Source organism: Cetorhinus maximus, chromosome 5 (genome assembly GCF_964194155.1).
Source record: "Cetorhinus maximus chromosome 5, sCetMax3.hap1.1, whole genome shotgun sequence".
In the NCBI taxonomy this organism is placed as follows: Eukaryota; Metazoa; Chordata; class Chondrichthyes; order Lamniformes; family Cetorhinidae; genus Cetorhinus; species Cetorhinus maximus.
Genome location: NC_135883.1, coordinates 5124773 through 5133371, shown reverse-complemented (window position 1 = coordinate 5133371; position 8599 = coordinate 5124773).

Sequence of the window (8599 nt, the reverse complement as noted above, 5' to 3'; positions counted from 1 at the left end):
TTCTGGTTTGAGTCCTAAATCAGGTGATATACTTATTATCAACATATCCAATGGGCCTAATATTTATTTTAGGTGGTCATTCTGGAGACGTCTCTGGTACCCAAACCAATATGCTGTCTGTCATATTTCCAGTGATGTTTAGATGCAGGACGGTAGCCACCTAGATTGACAAGTATATACAATTCTGCAAATGTTAAAAGTTTTTTTTGCATCCGTCATGGTCCATTATTGATTTTTAAAAATTGTGTGGTTGTCAGTATTTCCTTTCCTTCCACCTTGTCCCTTGTACGGCACAACGTAGTTTTGCTGATCAAACAACCACATTTTTCAATGCAGCCATGAAACGAAACAACTGCTCGGTTTTTTTTTACATTCAGAACTTCACCATTAACCATTGCTCAGCAGGTAATTTACTTAGATGCCAAGATGTGAGCCGGGCCGATTAATCTCTTTTGGGATGGGATAGCTAGGCCCACAGTTGACTGCCAACATGATTGATTGATAAATGAAGCTGTAAACCTCACAGACAATCCAAAAGTGCTGATCATACATCTTTATAATAAAGTACCTTGTGTCTGTCATATATGTTAACTATGTCATCAATGTTATGACAGTTAATGCAACTTGTCAATTGTTCTGCCCCTGATTCGTTGTCTGTTTTCCTCCTTTCTAATTGTTCATTTTCTTTCATTGATCGTATTGTGCAAGATCTTTCTTCCCAATTTCAATTATTGTCCCACACATATTTAACCAAAAGAGTTCTGATACAGCTGCCAAGATAGATTGTCATTCACCCACAATTGAGCTTTAAATTGAAAATAATCATATAAATACATAAACCCTTAATGGCGGCAGGGTGAAGGTGAAAAAACGTGAGTAATTTGGGTTTAAAGATAGACGATCGGCATATAAAAGCAAAGAAATCATGTTAGAATCCCCGATTACACATCAGCTGAAATATTCTGGGCACCGCATTCAGGAAAGATGTAAAGGCCTCAGAAAGGGTACAGAGGAGGTTTACCAGCCTGCTGCCAGGGATGAGGGACTTCCATTATAAGGAAAGGTTTAAAAGTCGGACTGTTCTCCTTGGAACAGAGCAGGTCAAGAGGTGGCCTAACCAGAGGTTTCAAGATGATGAGAGGTTTAGATGGAATAGAGAAAAATGATTCCCTCTGGTGAGCGGATCAAGAACGAAAGGTGATAGATTCAAAATTATTAGCAGAAGATCTAGAGGGGAGATGAGGAAAAATAGTTTCACACAAAGAGTTGTCGGGATAGGGAATGGTCAATCTGAAAAGATGTAGAAGCTGATTCCACAAATCATTTGAAAGGGGTGTGTTGGAATTGAGGATGAGGACCTTGTAGGATTATAGACAAAGAGCAGGGATTGGGACTAAGCACAGCTGCTCCTTCAATGGGGTAGCATAGATAAAAGAGCCAAATGGCCTCCTTCTGTGCTGTACGTTCCTATGATTCTATGAATCACTAATGTTCCAGAAGCTTCCACCCTTTTAACAAATACTCACAAATGGCTTCTGAACATCCTGAACACAGGGTTTTTTTTTTTCTTTTTTATTTTTGCTTTTCACGCCCTCCATGCTTTATGACCTCCACCTAACCAGCTGGTTTCTCATATTCAGGGACCTGTTGTAATGTTTTTGATAATGAAAATGCATGTGGTCCACCTCCAATGTTAAAGACTATGGGGATAAATTGGACAGCCCCTGAAAACAGGTGCTGAGTTCCAGATGCACAATTATCCTGTAACCATTCAATGTGATGCAGGCAGCACACCAACTTCATGCTGCTTGCTCATTGCCACGATTGTAGCATGCAGCCAGTGCTAACTGTGTTGCTGAGTAGCTGCACACTTCAGACACCAAACGTATTACCCTCTTCAACACTCCTGGTTACCTTCTCAAAAAATTAGAACAAATTTCTCAAACACGACTTTCCCCCTTAACAAATCTGTGATGACTATTCCTGATTAATCCATGGGCAGAATTTTCTGTTTGATGTGTGGGGGTGGGTCCCGCACTTCTGCACGTAAATGATGTGCGGTGACATCGAGCGAGAGTCCCAACGTCACCGCTCGCCATTGTGATATTTCACTGGGCGGGCACGCGATGAAGTCTGACGCGCGCTCCTGCCATTAATTAACGGGCCAGTTAAGGCCCTTTGTTCAATCGACGCTGATTTTTCGGCGCCCATGCAATCTTCGGGTCGGCGCAAGGGCTCAATGGGCAGGCGGGTAGGAGACATTTCTATTAACCTCATCCACGGGTGGGATAAGAGGGCTCAGTGGGGTTGTGAATCTGTTTTGTGAAGTATTTATTGGAGAACTTGCCTGTGTGATCTGCAGAACTTCAGAACACATCCCAGCGGCTTTTTCTGGGCTCTTAACCTTCAGGTCAGCACTCTGCAGTGAGGAATCTTTTCAGGGCCTATAGCTTTCAGGAAGACTTCCCTTAGCCTGGATGTGGGATCTGATCTGTCCACTGGAGGCAGCTTCTCTGGGGAGGAAGGGAGGGCTAGAAGGAGGAGGAGGACAGGAGTGCACATTCAGCCTCCAGGGGAGCCACTTTTAGGAGGACAGGCGCAGGCACAAGGGGCACAGGGCCAAGAAGCAGTTCAAGGCGGAAGGGGCTGCAGAAGACGCCACTATCCTGCTGCCAGGGTTTACAGGCAGTGAAGCAGCTACCTCAATATGTCTGAGGTGCAGTGCCAAAGGAGGCTCCATCTCTCAAGAGAGAGAGTCAACTATATCTGTCAGATGATTGGGCCTGAGATCTCCGCTAACTGTGTGGGTGGACACCCCATGCCAGCGGCTCTGAAGGTCACAGTTGCCCTCAACTTCTATGCCTCTGACTCATTCCAGAGCTCGATGGGTGATCTTTGCAGAGTCTCCCAATCAGCTGTCCACACTTGTGTCAAGCAGGTTACAGATGCTCTGTTCAGACATGCATTGACCTCCATCCACTTCCATTGGGACCAGGCAAGCCAGACACAGCGAGCCAGAGGCTTCGCGGCCATTGCTGGCTTCCCCCATGTCCAGGGTGCTATAGACTGTACACATGTGGCCATCAAGGTGCCAGCGGGTGAGCCCGGTGCCTTCGTCAACAGGAAGGGCTTCCACTCCATGAACGTGCAGATAGTGTGTGATCACAGGATGCTGATTCTACAAGTCTGTGCAAGGTACCCAGGCAGCTCCCACGACGCCTACATCCTCAGACACTCCCAGGTGCCGAGGCTCTTCAGTGCTCCAGCCCGGCTGGATGGATGGCTGCTGGGTGACAAGGGCTATCCCCTCAGAAGGTGGCTCATGACGCCTCTCCGACATCCAAGAACAGAGGCTGAGCGGCGGTACAATAGGAGCCATGGCAGGTGGAGAGAACCATCGGTCTTCTCAAGATGCACTCCGATGCCTGGACCACTCAGGGGATGCACTCCATTACCCCCCAGATTGTGTGTCGGTGATAGTGGTTGCATGCTGCACTCTCCACAATCTGGCGCTGGAAAGAGGGGGCGCAGTGGACGATGAAGATTTTGACGCAATGTCTGCGGCTGCACACGATGAGTCCAGCAGTGATTCCGAGGATGAGCACGCACAGGGAAATGCTGAGGGGGTAGACACTGACCCGGGCATCCTCCAGGGAGGCAGGGACACCCGGGAGGCTTTAATCCAATGAACCTTCAGCTAACACACCACAGATGGATCTCCAGGACAAGCCTGGGCTACAGGCTCCACACTCGATACCTGAGTGCTAAATCTGCCAGGCCATCAGCAGTAACTAAGGGCCTTGTACATAAAGGTGAATGTCCAAAGAAACATTCATGACACTTCTCTTAAACATACACGTGCAGAAGAAATGAGACACCCTCAGGCATGGTCACACATCTGGCATTTAATGTATGAATCAGAAGTTCTCACAATTATTAAACAATAATGTCAACAATCCAAAAGAAATCATAAAGACCTAATCTTGGGCCAACACAAAAGCACCAGTGAGAAACCCGTGTTGTGCCTAAGGTGCCTTATGTTTACGTTTCCGGGTGCTGCGTCTTGGTGCTGCCCCCTCGCTGGGAGTGGCACTGAGCCAGCCTGCTGACTCTGCTGTCTTGTTGGCCTCAATGACCTTGGCGGCCGTCCTCTGGCCCATGGAGCCTGTGCTGGGCCCACCTGGGAGGAAGCTGCCAGTGCCACAGCTGCATCTCCCCAGTCATCGCAGCCTCACCGGATGATACAGTCACTGGGAGAGGGACAGAGGAGCTGCCGCCCTCATCCGGAGCACCCTGAGAGGAGCCCGCAGAGACAACAAGCAGCTGCTGCGCTGACGTGAGGTCGCCCCGGACCTCCCTGCTCACCGTGGACGGATGGGCAACGAGCTGGGAAACTTGGTGCCCAGACCATCTCCCACACTGGCACTGACCAGCTGAGGTCAATGCTGATATGAGGTACTTGCTGGTCGGAGCGCCACCCCAGGAAGCCCTGGTGGGTCTCCAGGAGGAGCCTCTCCACGAGAGTCTCCAATCTCTCCATGGAGGACGCATGGCGCTCGGACATGTGGCTCTTTGCTTCGGCGAGCGTCTGCGTAGACTCCTCCACCACGGACACCAAGTCAAGCACAGCCTCATGTATCTCCCCCAGATGCTCCCACACACCCGGCCGCATTTCCTGCACCTGCAGCGTCACGGACGACTCCAGAGGCTCATCATCAGGCACCGACTGAGCATGTGCCTGGTCCCCTGCAGTCCTCCGACTGCTGGCGCCATGGGCACTCTCTGTCTCTGCCAGCTCCTCCAGCGACTGTGAAGTGCCCTCTCCGCTGTGCCCTGGGACACTAGCCGATGTTCAAATTCCCACCGAGGTGCTAGTATCTGCGCTGGTGCCTGCCTGGCAGAGATGGTGTGACACTGGTGAGACTTCAGGGCCCCTCAGGTGTGTGAGGGGGTCTCTGCTGCTCCTCCTCCCGGCCCTGCTCCGCTGATGCTGAAAGGAAGAACAAGGACATTGGATCAGTTAATGTGGAGACAATGACAAACTTCATCCCTGTCCCACTGGCTCATTATGCGCTCATCCTCCCATAACCAATGACCCAGCAATGTTGCAACAATAACTGATCTAACAATCTTCAGTGCTATGGCTGTTGGGAGGACAATGCTGACCTCACTGTTGGGGATAAATACCTAGCCGTGGCACCCCAGCCTCACCGACACCTGTAGGCCTGGGTGCATGGCGCCTGCTTGAAGCAGCTTAGTATGGAGAGCTGTGCCTGGCTGCCTCCAGTCCTCACACGCTCGGCCGCGTTCTGCACATTCTTCTCCTGAGAAAGAGAGAAGAGCATCGATTAGGGCAAATTGCACATGGACCCTGGTTGGGTTGTGGTGTGCACAAGCAGAGTGGGGCATATCAGGCCTCCAGTGCCTCCTCACCCCGCTGCAGCTGATCACTCAGACAAAGATGCCAGACCTGCTCCCCACCCCCCCTCACAACACATACTGCATCCATCACATTAGGAGCCACACAGTATTTCCTCCCATGGCAAGGAGGCGCAACTACGTGTAGCGTAGAGGGCAGCAGATGGTTGTTGGTCACGACACCTTGAGGCTCTCCTTCCACCATCTCATCACCCTGGCGTTTTGAGTATGCGCCTAGCTGCAGTTCCTCCAGGTTTCCCCCAAACTACTCATGTGCGACTAAGAGCAACACATGGTGCGGAGGAGAACTCATCTCCTCATGACCCACTCAGGCTGACCTCAGCATGGACACTATCTGCTTGGCCACCCAGCGTAGGAAAAATGCCCAACCTGATTCAATGCAGTTACGATAGTGAGACTTTGAGGGGGGGCCTCAAAGGCTAAGGCTCCCTGCTGGGTTAAATGCCCAATGCCAACATGGTACTCACCCTGCCAAAGCGCAACAAACCATTGAAGCGCTTGCGGCACTGGATCCAGGTGCGCCGCACCACATCGTGGGAGCTCACCACCTCCACTACCTCCTCCCAGGCACGTTTGGTCATGTGGGGGGGCCACCTCCTCCCATCCGGGGGGGTCAACACCTACCGCTGTGCTGCCACCTCCTGGAGGAGGGCAGCAAGGCAATCGTCAGAAAATGAGGGGCCTACCCTGCAGCCTGGCCTGCTCCTCTGGCCTTCGCTCCAGCCTGGCCTGTTCACCCAACCCCTCTGGTGAGGCCTGGAACCGGCCATTGTGAGCAGCCTACAGGAGGCTGCCAGGCCTTCCTTTTAAACAGGCTGCCGGGTCGCCAATGGACCCGGTGGTCTGTGCACACCTGCCGCAGCCCGCACACTCCCGCTATCCACGGGAGTCGGATATGCACCGGGCGGGCCTTAATTGGCCGCCCGCGCAAAATGGCGGCTCGGCCCCGATCGCGGGCAGCGATTGGGTCTGTGCCCACCCATTCCCGCTTACCCCACACCCCCCCCAAAGGGAGAATCCTGGTCCACGTCTCTCCGAGTGCAGATATATTCTGTCCCTCAGAATCCTTCACTCTGTTCACCTTGAACTTTTACTTCCAGGTGCTTCCTAGTATTTTGTTTCCTCCCTGGTTTTACTTTTAGCCTCAGATTACCCTGCGCACACCCTTCCTCCGGTGGGGCAGCCACCAGGTTTTATGCTGCTTCTAGCATCCTTCTCACCACCGAGGAGAGTGATTATGTCAGGAACACTGAAGTGCTGGGCACAGCAGCCCCAACTCCTACTGTGTAATAAAAGTCCGACTGATGTCATTGCCCTTTATTTAGAGGACATGATAAAGCGTGAATCATGCATAAGGTTTCAGGATAGCTGTAAAGGAAACAAACACCTTGCTGTTTGCTCTACATCCTGACTGAGTGGCTACAAATGTCACTCAATGTTTCTCACTAAATCTGAAAAAGACGGATGTCTTTTTGGAGCTTAGTTGTCAAAATCTGGCACATCTCATTAAAATTGGCATGCGATTTATCAGTTGTGCTTAGCAAGCGGCTCAATGGGCTGCATTTCAATGAACAAACTGCCCAGCTCTGCTAATCCTGACCAAAGTGCCAATGAGCAGGTCCGATCGTTACACGTTCAGCACAATCTGCTTCCTGAAACTGAAGTCACACCTTCTGATTTTTTTCTTTGAAATTCAAATCGTCTGGATGAACAACTCCATCGCACGTTGATAAAAGCAAAAATACTGCTGATGCTGGAAATCTGAAACAAAAACGGAAAAGGCTGGAAAAATCTCGATAGGTCTGACAGCCTCTGTGCAGAGAAAAACAGAGTTAACTTATCGAGTCATACGGATTCGAAACCTTAACTCTGTTCCTCTCTCCACAGATGCTGTCAGACCTACCGAGTTTTGCCAGCATTTGCTGTTTTTGTCCCAGCGCTTATTGGCTAATTAAATGTTTTCTTCACCACAGGACAACATGTTATCTATTTGAATTCCTAGCCTTTGCAATTTGAAAATCTGCAAAATGTTACGGGAGCAAAATTCAATAGCCCCCAAAAACAGGCACGGAAATCAGGATGTGTGATAAACCCACGCCCATTCCTTCTGATTCAGGCACCACACAGAATTCATGCCGTCTGTTAATTTAAATGATAGTAGTGTGGAGCCCAGTGCTAAACACGCTGTTGAATAACTGTTTACCTCAGCAGGGGGCTCAAACTTGTGTGAGACTGGCACTGCTTTTAAAGTTAACCTGCACTAGTTAAACCCTGCCTGTGCGGCATAAAGGGGAAGTACATTCTGGCTGAAGAAGATGGTGGATTTGGCTGATGAAGACACTCTGAGCAACAAGAGGTCTGACTAATGATGCAACAAGGTAGAGGGTATGCTCCAAAGTTCACAGACTCAGCATTGGAGGCCTTGGTGTAAGGGGACAGGAGGCGAGATGTCCTCTTTTCACAAGGGGCTAGGAAGCTGTTCAGATAAACTCAGAGAAGGAAATGGGAGCAGATAGCCATCAATGCAGTGTAGTCCCAAGGACCTGGATGCAGTGCCTCAAGAGGTTTAATGAACTCTTGGAGATCAGGGAATTTATCTTCAAATGTCATATCCTACCATCTGAACCATTAGCCTCCTCATCCAGGACAAAGCAGCCCGCTTGATTGGCACTCCATCTACCACCTTCAATATTCACTCCCTCCACCACCGACACACAGTAGCAGCAGTGTGTACCATCTACAAGATGCACTGCAGCAACTCACCAAGGTTCCTTCAGCAGCACCTTCCAAACCTGCAACAGCTATCACCTAGAATGCCAGTGGCAACAGGCGCATGGGAACACCACCACCTACAAGGCACACACCATCCTGACTTTGAACCATATCGCCATTCCTCCACTGTCGCTAGGTCAAAATCCTGGAACTCCCTTCTTAACAGCACTGTGGGTGTACCTACACCACCACCTTCTCAAGCGCAATTACAGATGTGCATTAAATGCCAGCAATGACCACGCCCTGTTAAAGAATTTTTAAAAACGTTCAATTCATTGCATTCTCCACTCACCCACCAACAATTTCTATCAACCCTGGCTCATACCTCACATCCATGCCTTTTCTGGACCTCAAGTACCCCTCCAAGCCTCACACCCATATCTCACAC